This window comes from Dipodomys spectabilis, unplaced genomic scaffold (assembly GCF_019054845.1).
Source record: "Dipodomys spectabilis isolate Male_0828 unplaced genomic scaffold, ASM1905484v1 ptg000009l, whole genome shotgun sequence".
Classification (NCBI taxonomy): Eukaryota; Metazoa; Chordata; class Mammalia; order Rodentia; family Heteromyidae; genus Dipodomys; species Dipodomys spectabilis.
In genome coordinates, this window is record NW_024870686.1 from 30,714,742 (window position 1) to 30,730,542 (window position 15,801).

At 35.9% G+C, this 15,801-nt stretch overlaps 1 protein-coding gene across 1 annotated transcript in view; it reads right to left on the bottom strand.

The window, feature by feature from the left end:
- The window catches only part of Psd3 (pleckstrin and Sec7 domain containing 3), a 195,204-nt gene that overhangs the window by 129,140 nt on the left and 50,263 nt on the right, over nt 1–15,801 (bottom strand). The window lies entirely within an intron of this gene.

Here is a 15,801-nt window from a genome sequence, read left to right on the forward strand (position 1 = left end):
AGGTTTCTCATCATTCTTCTTCACTCTCCTTAATCAAAAAATTCTCTTTCTCTCAACTATAGAGATGTTCATCCTCAACAAAGTTTTAAAACCATTCTAACCCAGTGGGAAATCGTTAAAGCCCACAAGTCATTTAGGACAAAATGAAGGACTACAATCCCTACTATGGGAAAAAACAGAAAATTCCCAAATCAGACCACATAGGAGGCCAAGAGCAATCACATGGGAGTCCAAACCATGCAGTAAAAGAACAGGGAAGCTATGTTATTTTCTGTTGCCTTTTATATAAAGATCCTAGAGCTAATTGAGTACTTTATATACCTACAGATAGTAAGGCCTGTGACATTCAAGGTGCTGGACAAGCGATTTCAGTCACTGTTATTCAAGGTACTGAATAATTCTTCATGTGGACCAATATCTGTCTCCAGATAAAAGGCAAAGGGACAAAAGTCACTAAACTCAAAGGCAGAGAAATCAGATTTGAAACTTAGAGAACATACTGTATAGTCCTTAATAACTCCACTAATCCTGTAAAGTTCAAGTTTCTTCACCTATAAAATCAGGGCTAAACTATGTTCCATCAAGTTTTTACTATAAGGATTCAGAAACTAGTACATGTGCCTGAAAAACAGTTCTAATATATATTGTATATGATTTTGGTCTTTTACACACACTAAGGTACCTAAATAAAAATCTACTACTGTTACTATTAGCAGTAGTAGTATTTTTATCACTGTTGGAAGTTCTGGGGTTTAAACTCAGGCCCTCCTGGTTGAAAGCCTTGCCTCCAAACCTTATCATAATTTTTACCAGGGGCAGACTCAGACCACAATCCTCCTACTTTTGCCCCCAATATAGCTTGGATTACAGGCATGGACATACATATACAATACTACACCACTTATTGAGTGGTTGAGATGGAAGTCTTAATTCTCTGCCTTCGCCACCCTAGAACCACAATCTTCCTGATCTTTATCTCCTGAGTAGCTAGATTTACCATATATATCATGCATCGTATTTTTAATACATTAAGTATTATCAGAAACATTAATTTCCTCATAGGTTATTGATGCCAGGAGCAGGTAGGAATGCCAAAGTGGGACCTCACTCTCAGCATCAACATTCACCCAGAAGCCACAATCATCACTCAGATTGAAGAGGTATTCATACCTTTAGCAGACTGATCAGTTTCTGGAAATATTTTTATCATAATTTGCTTAAAAAACATTGTATAAACTACAAAATTAAGAAAAGTAAGGGAAGGGGTATGTTGAAGGGGTGTGAAAATGTTGACACGGAGTATCATTGATCAAGATGTATTGTATTCAGAAACTGCTTTGTTAAGTGACATCTACTTAAATATATTAATTTAAAAAATAAATGATACTGAAAAACAGGAAATTCTCCAGGCCTTTATCCTCTAAAAAGCATTCTATAATACTCTGCAAGATTCTAATTGTTTGCTAAAATTGCATCTAGTAGCTTTTTGTTTTTATTTTTTGTTTTGTTTTTGTCAGACATAGGGCTTGAACTCTGGGCTTGGGCGCTGTCCCTGCGCCCTTCAGCTCAAGGCAAGTGCTCTACTGCTTCAGCCACAGCACCACTTCTGGCTTTCTAGTGGTTTATTGGAGATAAGAGTCTCATGGCCTTTCCTGCCCAGGCTGGCTTTAAACCGCGATCCTCAGATCTCAGCATCCTGAGTAGTTAGGATTACAGGCGTGAGCCACCAGCACCCAGCTGCATCTAGTAGTTTTTAAGGCAAAAATAAAACCCAAAAACCTACTCTAAGGAAGACTATTTTCCCTTTTCAAGATAAACCTTAGGCACTTAGGTACACCAGACTGTTCAGAACAACTTGGACTAAAAGCTCTTCTCCCAGTGATTTAATTATTAAACATGTTTGTTCTTCAAAAATCATTTTGGAAGGCACATATGGAAAATCAGGAGGGGATATCAGATGGGTGAAAATTTAGCGATAAATATCTTAAAGATTAAGATTAACAATTAGGAAATTAATTTAGATTAGAGACCCTTGCTGGCTATAATTGGTAACAAGAAAGCATATGATTTCTCCCAGAAGAAATAAAGACTGTGAACAATAAACAAATCTTTGTGCGAGAGAGAAGATAAGGATGTACAAGAAAAAAAAATGGGTGTTCTTATGCTTAATTATTAGTTATATACTCACTGGAATACCAAGAGTATTTAAAGATACATGGGACAGGCAAACCTGGAGAAGAATAAATGTAAATACAGTTCATTTGCTTGAACTCTATGGTAAACCATAAAATGTCCTAAAACATCTGCTTTATTATAGGGTTGGAAATAAAGGAGAGGGTTTTATACTTTGAAATCTATTTTTAACTTCTATTTTTCTGTGTCTAATGGTCTATACTTAATGGATTCATGCTATAAATACAGTATCTCTCATTATTAATAAACGTAGCTATAGGATTCTATCTTACTTTAGTGGTTTAAAAATACAAACCAAATATTAAGCATATTGTCAATCATTTTAAAATTAAAATTATAAATGAACAAAGTCATGTCATCGTATAGAATGATCAAACTGAACTAATTAAACATTACTTGGTATGGTGAGAACATTTGAAATTTATTTAGCTTTTGGGCTCAATAAACAAACAAACTCACAAAAGAAGAGCATGCAGATCTCTGCAAGCTGTGAGTACCAGCCAAATGGAGGAGGAGGCCAGCCTGGGACAGAGGACCTCAGGCCACCACAACAGCTGCTAGCTGGGGAGTGTCCATTTCCACAGAGCAGGGCTTTGCTTTTCTGTTTTCTGATCACCAAATGGCACACAGAACTGCACCCAGCACTGGCTCCATGCTGACAGCTCCTGCTGGGTTAACTCAGCCTGGTTGGCCCCCCGTACTATTTGTACTAACACTAAGTTTTGGCAATCTACACCCCCTCTTTGCAAAATCTGACCTCAGTTCTATCCCCTTCTTTCCACTTCACTTCTCCCTTGTCAATTCTGACAGCTTATAGCGACCTTCCCTAGCTACCTTCCCTAGCTACAAAGACAAACATGCCTTGGTGTCGCATTTGTAAAATTCTCCAGTAGAATACCTCCACCTTCTTTGTGTTCTCCAAGGGCCTTTTTAGCAGTCACATTCTTGCCCTTCTATTACATCAGGAAGAGTCTGAGTGACCTTAACAAAGTCTCAACTACTCTTTGAGCTTACCCTTGGTAAGTCCTCAGCCTCCTTATCTAAAAACACAGGTGTAACAGTCTATCTAGATAACCTTTTCAGATAATCTTTTCAGTAATTTCTATGTCTAAGAAATGACTTTCTATTCCTAGTAACAGTGCAGTGATCCCAACCGGGTACCTCAAAAGCCTAACCAGCAGTCATCCAGAAATCATCCACAATATGCTCACATCCAAATGCACATCATTTCCCCATAGCCCTGTCATTGTCTCCTATTCCTCTGGACTCTATGTCAACAATGTCTTCTGGAGGCTGCCCCTAGTCCTCCCATGTCTTTCTTTCCTGCTGTTCAAAGTTCAGAATCTGCACTCCAGAGCTCTCCCAGGGCCTCCTAACAGTTCCTGAGTGTGAATTCACTTGGGTAGGTACCTTCTGGACCTGGAAGTCTTCCCCCTCCAGAAAGAAGTCCTGGTACAAAGTCAACAAGAAATGAAGAAGAAAGGCAAGTTTATTAGGGTTTTCAGATCCAAATATAAAGCCAGAATAATGTTTTCTGTCTGCTTTTTAAATCTTAGAAAATAAACACCTGAGTGAAATATGGATGCTGACAGCATCTTTCTATCCATGGGATAGAAGGAAAGACACAAAGCATGCTTAAAGGTACTAAGTATGAGCCAGAGGATGCTCTAGACATTTAACACATGTAAATTTCATCTACCCATATAATAACAGTTACAATGAGATATTATAAGTAAGTTATAAAGTAGTGCCACCTCCATTTTACAATTGAGGAAGGAGCTTCAGAAAGGGTCACTGATTTGTCTGGTGTCACAAAGCCAGTAAGTGGTTGGGTAGAAATTTAGCCAAGATGGCATGACTCCAAGAGTCCATTGTTCTTATAGCTTGTAATTGTCATGATGTCAACTTACACAACAATGAACATCCTCTAGAGCTAGCCAAGGTTCTCTGACATTAAAATCTTACATCTTAAGAGACCAAAGTATTTGGAAGTAAGGAAACTTCATAAGAATTGCAGCTGTGCTGTTCATGTGTAGACACTACTTAAATAGGCTGGCTCTAACCATACATATCTTTTAAAGTATAGTATTCCACAATTCAATCTACAAGTACTGATTTTCCACCACAATTAGTGGCATGCTGCATTATAGAATCCCCTCTCTAACCTAAAGCTCTCTACAGACTGTGACAGAAAAATATGGCCTTCAGTTCACTGCATTTAATTTTATTATAAAATTTAAATATTCTGTTGACAAGTTATTGACAGACAAAATGTAACTGTTGGAAGTTGTTTTTAAAAGCACACAGTCTTGGAGAAAAAAGTAAAATTAAATAAGATCTGAATCATTTTAAAATAGTAGGCCAACCTACGTAGACCATCTTAACAGAGTATGTACTCTGGAAAGTTAGTGTTTTCTGCATCTGGTTAATAAAGTCTTGAAAGTGACACTTTCAAATTATATAAATATCCCATTTCTCTTCATCAGGCCTTCACCTACTGATTCTGGCACCCATCAGATTACTGTGGTATTTGCTTAATGGTAGTTTTTTTATTTTCCCTTTTTCTGTGTATACTTGTTAATTAAATTCTTCTGTAATAAAAAGCTGTCCCAACTCCATCATTCATTTCTTTCAGTGGATATTTATTTAATCCTAGGGGTATATTTTAATACCACCCTTTTTTTTAACAGAACAGTTCCAGCTCTGGCCAAAAAATGTGAAGCCTCCCTCCTTTTCTGAGCACTTCCTTTACAAGATGTTCCAACTTCATCTTGTATTTTCCCTACCCCAGGTCTAAAATCAACCTTCTCTAAGGTACCATTGCTGCTTTCTTATAAACAATATTTACAAACTAAGGTATGGATTTTAGAAGGATATGTACACACATGTGCACAGGCCTTAAACATCTGTATGTACATGAATAATATGTTATTGTGTGTGCACACAGAATCACTTTTAAATGGAGAAGCTCTCTTTAAGTCAAAGGAAATAAGGAGAAACTCAGAAACCATCAGCTCAGAAATCTTTTGAATTTTTTAAGTTTTAAAAGGCTTCTCAAACATAAATATTGCCTCAAACTCCTTAGCTTAATATTAAAAGTGATACCACATAGTGGCAAGTAGAATAGGACTCATATAATAAGCTTTTAATTAACTATCACAAACAATGGAAATATAAGAACACAAGAACATAGAGAAATTACCTCAGAGGGACTATCAATTTTTTTCATTAAAAAAATAAAATTTCCCTAGAGAAACCTGAAGCACAAATAATTAACATAGTGAATAGGCAAAGAAATATATCTTCAAAATCAGAAATGTTACAGAAATCAAAAGAGCAATGGAAAAAAGCAACAATAATCTTCTGTAACTATTAGAAAATATACCTTACCATCCTAAAGTGGAAAATGAATGGAAAAAGATGGAATCAGAAACAGGTCCCAATGCCTTTGCATATAAAAACACAAAGCTTCAATCAAAATGCCAGTAGGATAGAAACAGGATGGTGACTGTCACACCTGGTGATGAGCAGTCCTTTCTCTGCAGGAGCTGAAGAGCTAAATTAACTATTAGAGGAATTACTTAGTACTCATCCTTCCTCCCAAGGAGGAAGGCAACTCCACGAAAGCTCACTCCCCATACTAGTAAAAATGCCAAACCAGAAGAAAGGTTTTCCTTTACAGGCTGATAATCATGACCCACACTTCATGTCTGAGTGAAAGGTGGGAAGAGCATGAAGAAAACCACTGGTAAGGAACAAAAGAAATCCTTGAACATTCTACGGAACAGTACACACTGGAAGAGCGAAAGGAGAGTCAGCAAAGGAAAATAAAATTGCTGGTTTTCAGTAACAGAGCCCTTGGCTTTCTGCACCCTGTTTTACCTTTTTCATCCTTGCTCACAGCTGGTTATACTGAACTCCATTCTTACACATGTGCCCATAAGTAGGTTGCTTTCCCTGGCATCTATCTAAAAATTCCAGTTCCCCCCACACACACCTGACTTTTTTGTCACCTATCATTGTTGACTTTCAAAACGAAGAGGACCATGAGCCAATGAAAATGGCAATTCTAAAGATTGGGAAAAAACAGCAGTCAGTACTCCAGAAAGAAATAGAGCCTCGCCAACACTTGGATTTTGGTAGTATGAAACCTGAACTGAAAAACCAGCCATTACACCTAAACCTCTGAACTACAAAATGATAAGATAATAAATCCATGTTGCTTCAGGACACTGAGTTTGTGGTAATTTGTTTTAATAGCAATAGCAAACTGATATATTCCCTCTGTATTTTATCTTACTCAATGTTTAAATCATAGTGGGTATGAGAATCAACTGAGAAACTTTATAAACTACACAGGACCCTTTTCCCAGGGATTTGAAACTGGTGTGTACATAGCAAATTAGCAATGAGAGGACCTTCATATATCTGTGATATTTTGCTAGTCGTTATTGTTTGTTAGCATTATCCCCTCCTAGGAAATCCTTATTTTACATTCCAGATACACTCCTGTTGAATGTTTTCCTTTTGACCATATATTAGTTTTGTCTTCCCAAGACCTTTATATGACAAACTTACCATGTCTTTTTAAAACTCTGGAAAAACACTTCTTTCATTCATTATCTGTGTGAGAGGAGTCTATGTCTTCCATTAGTGATTAGACTTCTATTGTGTGGATATACCACACCTGTTTGCCTATCCCTGATCATTATTAGTTGTTTATAATTTGGGGCTATTATGAAAAAAGCTACTATGATTATTTTTGTAACATGTTCTCATTTCTGTTGAACTTCTGGATCATAGAAGAAGCATATTTAGGTTTTTTTTTTAAAAAAGTATATTTAGTTTTATAACAAAGTGCCATAACTTTTGATAACATGTATCATATAATAGTTTTCTATTTGAATATGAACATTTCAAGCCTCCTGATCATCCTGTTACTTTTAATGTATAACCAGAATTGAGAGCTACTATAAAAGATTGAAATTCTTTGTCTTACTCATCTTTGCTTCACCCAATATATTTAGCGCAGCTTTTGTCAAAGAACTCATGAATCCTATTAAATTACATCTAATTTTTGCCAAATATGGCAAATCTATTAAGTATACTTTCTATATCTAACATATTTAGTGAATAGTATTGAGAGAAGTGTTTCCTAATTTGTGGAATCATCCGATGTATATTCTCTATAAAGTTCTGAGCTACAAAAGAGTGATTTTGCAATTTGTCCCAGACACAGAACTTACTAAGGAAAGAAAAGCATATTGTGTTGTTCCCATCAACATAATAATGTACAAGTCTGCACTCATATTTCTTAATGTTTGGAGGAAGAAAGATCATGCTGAAAATCTAAAGGTCTTGATCTTCTCTCTCAAAAAAGGTTTAATTATGCATGTAGTCATACACATACTTGGTTGTGCATACAATACCATATTGTTCACATATGTCCATCCATGGTAAAATCAGAACTGGTGTTTTATTTAATACAGCAACTAGTATTTTTTCAACATCTGCTTTGCCCTCGGAATTACAATAACTGTAAAGGATACCATGCCCAACAAGAAACAGTCTATGTCCTTGAAACTCAGAGCAAGGTGATCTCACACAAAGAATAGGAAATACCATCTCTAATTAAAATTAATATAGTCTCAAAGTATATAACTCTTTTCAAAGACTTCTTGTTTGCCTAAGTCTATAACATGTGACTAACAACTTGAAATGCAAATCACCCTTCAAGGTAATATTTTGGTTATGCATATTTAGCTTTGATTTTCATTGCTGGGAATAAGAGAAAGGAAATGAGGAAGGAAAGATGAACAATTTATCTTGTATTCTGAAGAATAACTGCTCCTAGAATTGAGCAAACTCATGGTGAAGTGACTTGCACCAGAAGTATGTACTGAACTGACTTTCTTTTATGGATTTCTTAAAAGGAAAATGGCGTCCACATGGATGATATGTTTTATTTTCTGGGGATAAGTGGGAAGTACAAGATGCTTGTTATTAGTCTGGGAGATGATGAAGAAGAACCATAGGAACATATGTCTCCATTTGACAGGACACTAGGACACTACACTGTGAAGGTTCATGAACATCTATTGTTTCCTGTAAGATATGGATAAATGCAACTTTTGGTGCTCCTGCAAAAGCAACTTTTCAGGGGCTGGGAAGGCGGCTCAGTGGTAAAGCGCTTGCCTTGCATGCATGAGGCCCTGGGTTCAATTCCTCAGCACCACATAAGCAAAAAGAAAAAAGCCGGAAGTGGCACTGTGGCTCAAACGGTAGAGCGCTAGCCTTGAGCTGAAGAACTGAGGGACAGCGCCCAGGCTCAGAGTTCAGGCCCCATGGCCAGGCCCCCCCCCCTCCCAAAAAAAGCAACTTTTCAGCAAAAAAAAAAAAAAAAAAAAAGTGAACAACTATAACTAAAACTCTAAAAATATAGTCAAACCCTTGAAATCCCTTAAGGGTTGATTAGAAGTTCTTCCCTATATCCAAGTTTGTGGATGCTAAATTCTGTTATAAAAAAATGTAGAATTTGCCTATCATCTTTACATTTCCTCTGGTATATTATAAATTATCACAAGGTGCCTTATACAAAATATAGTATAGATGTTATGTGAATAAATCTCATTGTGTTACTGTTCAGGGAATAACAAGAACAATGTTGATACATGTTCAGTAAAGATATAACTTTTTCACAACTATTTTAAATCCATAGTTAAGAATTTATGGATGTAGAAGGCCAATTGTAATAACAATAAAAATTCCATATTGACAGTATGCAGTTCAAGCAAAATCCAGAGTAGAGAAATGAATTAAATTATTCTATATTGACAGGTTTCTGATCAAAGCTAATTTCTTTAAATGCCAAAAAAAATCTTTATGAAATGCTTTCATTGGCAATCTTTCCAAATCTATTTCAAACTCTCTGTCTCCTTAATCAGACTTGGACGGGAACATTTCTGATGACTCATTTAGTCACCATTACTTTGCTAAGCTCCAATACAACATTCTCTGAGAAGGGTACTGACTACACATTTGCCCCTACCACTAAGCTACCATCCAGCCCAAGCAACTCCACTGTTGCCTTTGGAGACCTTCAAGGTTTCATTTTTCTCTTCATCTTATTACAACATCACACTCCTTGCTCTCAGCATGTATCTGACTCACAACACCCTATCCAAGTTCATCCCTCTAACTCATGGTCAAACTTTTCCAAAATAATTTCAGTGTAAAATTTAAGTAAGAGTCTAAATGCTTGTGATTAATTTGTTCGAAAAGAAGTAACTGAATGTACCTCTGATTTTGTCAATGAAGAGGTGGTTCAGTGACAGCTCACTAGTAAACTCCTGGTGATCTCTTATGATATATTAGGAAAGAGATCAGGCCAAAACTTATGAAGTAAAAATTGTGATTACTATTAAAATTAGGCTCTAAACAGGGGTCTGAATAAAAGTATAAAAGGGTAGTTACACAGATTCTGTAACTCCCATTTATTCTGGCTTTCTAGAGTTATTATTCTTTTTGTCCTCACCCTTTTCGGTCTTGATGGACCTTAACATTAGTGAAGTGTTGCTACAATCAAATTGTTTTCCTTGATGGGACATTTTTATAGAACAGCTACAAACATCTTACACTACAACTTGGTCCCCCTTCCTTAATAGCTAGGAAGAGGGTAGGGGGAGATGGGGTGGGGGGGGTAATGGGAAGGGATGGGAAGGGGAAACAAAGAAGAAGCAACAATGCTTGATAAGAAATGTACTCGTTATCTTGCCCATGTAATTGTAACTCCTCTGTACGGTATTTTCACAATTAAAAAAATAGCTAGGAAGAGACTACTTTTAGGACCCACTATATGATCTCTGTCATAATTCCTTCAACCTTGAATTCAGTCCTGTTGACAGAAGCAGATTACTCCTGAAGAAACTACCATGCCCCTTCCAATTTATCATAAGCAAAAGGAGGATGGTTTAAACTCACAATGTGATCAATGAAATTTGTATCAATCATCCATGCCCTTGCTTCAGTGGCAGCTACACCAATCCCAGGAGACCATGTTATCACATTTTAAAAATGCTCCAGACATACAAGCATTTGAAATGCAATGGAGGCATCAGAGTATGAAATCCTGTAGCACTTCTTCATGATCAAATTAAAAATAGAATCTGCCAGGGAATCATTAATATTCCATTACAGTCCCCTTAACGATTACCTCCACCCCCACTCAAACTTTTTCCTATTTTTTTTTTCTTCTTGGAGAAAAATCTGTCTGTACTCTTTAAGTAGCATCTGTTCTGTCAAACCGTTCTAACAGACTTCTTTGGGGAGTTTTTATTTTTTTTTTAAAGACAAGAACATGATTTGTGGATCTTCAGCTACTTCAAAGTATTCCCCTCATTATCGTCACCATTTTTCATTCAAGATCTGAGGCACCCCAAAGGCAGCATCATTATTCTGCCCATGACGATCTCATACAGGAAAGCAATAGCTTGCTTGCAGACCACGTGGGGAAGGCAGAGGAAAAACACCATGTACCTTTTATCACATAACTCAGCTGGATTTGCTTTGCTGGAAGAAAAGGCAGCAAGATTCCATATTTTGGGCCAACACTTTTAACACTTTGCTATTAAAAAGCTTGTTAACATGGCTTTTCTCTTCAAAGGCTCTCTTCCTTACACTGGGATAAGCATCTAAGCCCTTTCCTCCATAGATACTGTTGCTACCAGGTTTCCATGACCTTCTCTTGGAGAGAGCTCACCTACTCTAACCAACAGTTGATGCTCTTTTTATAGCTACACTTAAATACCACCCATAAGTTCCTATTTTCAACCACATATCCGGATATAACTCAGATCAAGTATTTTTGAGACTTCACTTCGAGATTTTCATTTATAAAGAGTTTAGGCTTGTTTGAGACTAAGGCCAGATTCTTCCTCTCACAGAATCCTTTGAGAATCTTTTGAGAATGCTGCTACAAAAATTAAAAAAGGCAAATTTCTTGGATTTAAAGCTTAACATTTGCTCGTTTCATTAAGAATACATGCTGCATTGTCTAAGCCAGTAATTGAAAAATTAAAACAAACTATGTGATTTGAATTTACAAAGAAAATGATGTTAGAGAAAACTCCAAATTTTCAATTATTAGGTTGAAATGATCCTTACAGATCACCTACAGTTTTTCTAACATCTTTTGTACCAACATTTGCCACAAAGATATCACATGTGGAAGTTTAAAAACAGAGTCCCAGTTCTGGATCAAGTGAAGAGGGTAGAAGGCAGCATACACTGGGAATCCATCAGCCTAAATAAACACCTAAAACCTATGGGCACACGCTAGATGTAATTTTGTAAATGAAGACACTAATGTATACAGAAGTCATAATATGGCTCCATGTTGTTCATAGTCATGTAAAGTACTGGGTTTGCTCTTCGGATCTGACCTGGCTTATTTCCTGCTGCTACAAAGACTTCATTACTTGTCCTGAAAGACCAAACATTAACTGTGAAGACAAAGTTGAAGATTCTTCTATCTTTTACTTCCTTTCTATGCAGGTTATATCACAAGTTTAAAAAGAAAATATGGCAGGAACAGAGAACAGAACAACAGAAGCTCCAATAAAAAGCTTGAAGTAACATTTAGTTTATGTCTTTCAATACTATCATCACTCACATCCAAGCCAGCACTCCTCACTTGACAACTGGCTCTGTCTTGTCTTTTCCACTTCTATTTGGCCAAACAATTCGCCACAATATCGTCAATATTAATAACAGTTTCATGTCACTTTCCAGCTTTCAATTCTTCAAGATAATCTCCCCTGTTTTTTCTTAATACATCACTGTTTTTATACTGCCAGTTATATCTCAACTCTGTACTATGATATTCAATACTTGGAAAGAATAATCAAGAGTAATAAAACTGTTAATTTCAACACGGTATCTAAACCTCTGGTTGAATAGAAACTGCAACATTTGCTTTTTTTTTTTTAAAGTGGACTTGGTATTTTTTTCAATGAAAGCTGTATTGTGATAATATGCAATGGTGTTACAAATGTTATAATTAGAGGAAAAGTGGAAGCAGTGTACTTGTGATTCTATTATTATCTCAATACACCTTGTGTCGCTTAAAGTTAACCTTTTGGTTAAAAATATAGAGAATTAGGAGCAGTCAGCCCTTGCTGTTACTTTGTATAAACAGGTGCTTTTTGAAGTTTGTACCTACAAAAAGTTGTTTAGCCCTAAATCATTAACAGCTGATTTTTATCCTCACATACAGATATAGCTGGTTTTAATGCCTAATGCTTAGCCTTAACTATGAACCTGCAGAGCATACGTTTATGTTTCCTAATTATGTTTCTTCCTTGTCCAGTAAAATGCATTAGTCTTTAAAGTGCATTTTTCATTGCTATTTTATGACTAATTTCTCCATCAAAGGAGAAAATTATATTTAAAATATATAATGTTCTAGTCAGCTCTTGTTAATTCACATTGAGAAATTGATGTAGAGTTTATATATTTGTGAAAACTTCCTTTAAAACGATCTTGCTAAACTGAATGAGTTAACAAATGCAATGCATTTGAATAAGAATTTTTAATGGGATTCTAGTCAACTGAAAAAATTTACTACATTGTGTTATTGATCATTCCATTTTAGAATGAATCCTTCTAGGCCAATACTGATTTATGATTTACCTTCTTTCTATTTAACTGCCATTTCCCAATTCCCCTACCACAAAGACATACAAAACATACAAAACACACACACACACACACACACACACACACACACACACACACACACACACACACACAATTCATTACTAACTACAAATCACACAGAGTTTCAGTCTTCCCTTAAGAGGCTATAAGCTAATTTCAAAGTTAATAAATTTTCAAGTAAAGAAAAAATAACTAATTTTGCCATTAAAAATGTTGAGTATATTTTTAAAGTATATTTTTAAGTCAAACATCTAATTATCCAATGCTCTTAAAGAATGCCTATTGACTTGGTCCAAGTAAGATTTACCTGTTTAATTATTTCCAATGATATTTTCAAGAATAATGAACTATTCTTATGACTACTTCCTGTTATGTAGGCACATTTAGGATGTGTATTTGAATTTGTGCTCAACCTTTATTTAGAAACATTCTGAAAAGTTTTAGGTGATTTTTTTCGTTTTTTTTTTCTAGTTTTGTTGTTTCTATCTTATACATCAGAAAAATGATTTTTTTAATGTTCTTAGAGAACAGATTGTATTAGCTAATTCTTTTTTTTTTCTACTTCTTTTTGGTCCTGCTGAATTCAAGTGCTATTCAAAAGAGAAAAAAAGAAATTAAAAAAACTTACCTATGACTAGGATAGTAATATTAAAGAGAACATCATTTGACATCAAAGTAGGAATAGGGAAACAGGAGTGTAGACTACCAATCAATATCCCTAATTAGGCCACACCCAGAATGAGAGTCAAGTACAAGGAAATCTCAACAGACATTAATCCAAATGTAACTTCGGATAATCAATATGTAACTAGGAAGCTGTAGTTCAATCCAGGTGGTTTTACACATATGTAACTATGAAAGCCACTATTCAATCAAGGTAATTTTACATACTTCTTTTATATTGAATCTAGTAATTAAATAGGTATTTTTCACTTCATGATTTATCTCATTAGGGAACTCAGAGATGACTAAGGAGAGGAAAAGGAAAAAGGGAAGAAGAAAAAAACTGGTAAGAAGACAAGGAGACACACATACACCCATATGCCCAGCACTCAGAAGGCTGATGGGACAGGATCACAGTTGGAGGCCAGCCTGGCCTACAAAGCAAGACCCTATTAAAAAAAAAAAAGCAACAAAGAGAACACAAAGCAAGGAAATAGGATGCACAGGAATAAGGAGAAACAGAAAGGATGAAAGGAGAAAAAGAGAGGAGAAGGAGAAAGGGGAAGTAGACAGGAACAGTGCACAAAACGACAAAGCAAAACAAAAATTGCTTAAAGAAAATCTTTCATGTTGCTGTTAAAGGGGGCTGTTCCTATTGAAACAAACACTGTTATCTTGGATGGGTGGAGGACTGAGGATTACTCTGACAATTTCCACAACTAATGCCACTATCATGTTCATCTGTGTCACTGGATTGTCATCTTCCATTGTGAATGAAGAACAGAATAAAACATATTGTCCCCCTAAGGCTTATAAACATAATCTCAATCGCAGAGCTACAACAAATAATTGGACAAAGTCATAGAATAAATCAAAGAACATGTCTATCCAAGTGAACAGTAACCACTGGACTGTACATTAAATACACTTGGTTACAGACAGCTCCATCAAACATGCTTCAAATGTACCCAATAATTTACTTACAGCCACGCAAGTTTCCCATAAGGCCATCACTAAAATCTAAAAGCTTCACTATGAAAATTTTCTGTCAAATTTCATTCCTCACATAAGTTGATAAAAGCCTCACAAATCCTCTCTTGGAGAGACTCCCTTATTTTCCAACCTAATACCACAGGACTGAAAAAAGGCTTGTTAACACCATGTAACTTTCACTGTAGTGTACATAACATATTTCTGATGTCATAAGCCTGAGCCTTTTATTTTCCATACCCATCTGAAATTATAGCTTCAGAAATGGAAGCAGTTACTCTATAAACAATCTGAAAGTATCATGCTCCTGGAGTAAACTGAAGCTACTTTTCTCCCTGCTATTTTCATGAGTTTTTAAATTAACCTAATTAAAGTCAGTAAGACTTAAAATCTGTAACACCATAGTTAAGTCTTCTTTCATTTCCCATAGTACAGTGTCTTTCTAAAGCCAGCAAAACTCTCTACTAGTAGTATAGAGTAGTTCAGTGGTAGACTCCTTGGCTGAGCATGCTTCAGGATTCCATATCCAGCACCGCACAAAAAGTATTTTTTTCTTTTTTTTTTATTGTGAACATACTGTACAGAGGGGTTACAATTACATGGGCAAGATAATGAGTACATTTCTTATCCAGCATTGTAGCCTCCTCCTTTGTTTACCCTTCACATCCCTTCCCAGCCTCCCCCTGCCCTCCCACCCAATCCTCACCCCCCCCCCACCACCAAAGTTGTAAAGTTCGTTTTCGACATGACAACTTGTACTTCTGATTGTTGCAACGGGTCCACCGTATCCTTATTTAATTGACTTGTTTTTCCCCTTCCCCTCCACAAATTATACTGACATCAAATACAGTGAAAGCAGGGGTTATACTATGGGGGAGGGACATACAAAGCAACAAAGAAATAATCTTATAAATGCGTTAGAAACAAATGCATGAAAGAAAAAAAAAACATTAAAATACATATCTAAGGGTTCATTTTCCTAACATCACCTTATCTGATCTTTTCTGCTTGACTCATACATATACTAGATATTGCAAATAAGGGAAACCATGGGACCTATGTTTCTTTGGGCTTGGCTTACTTCACTTAATATAATTTTTTCCAAATCTTTCCATTTCCTAACAAATGGGGCAATGTCATTCTTTCTGATGGAGACATAGAATTCCATTGTGTATATATACCACAAAAGTATTTTAAAATATTTATTTAAATTAAATAAAATTTGCATGCAACAAAATA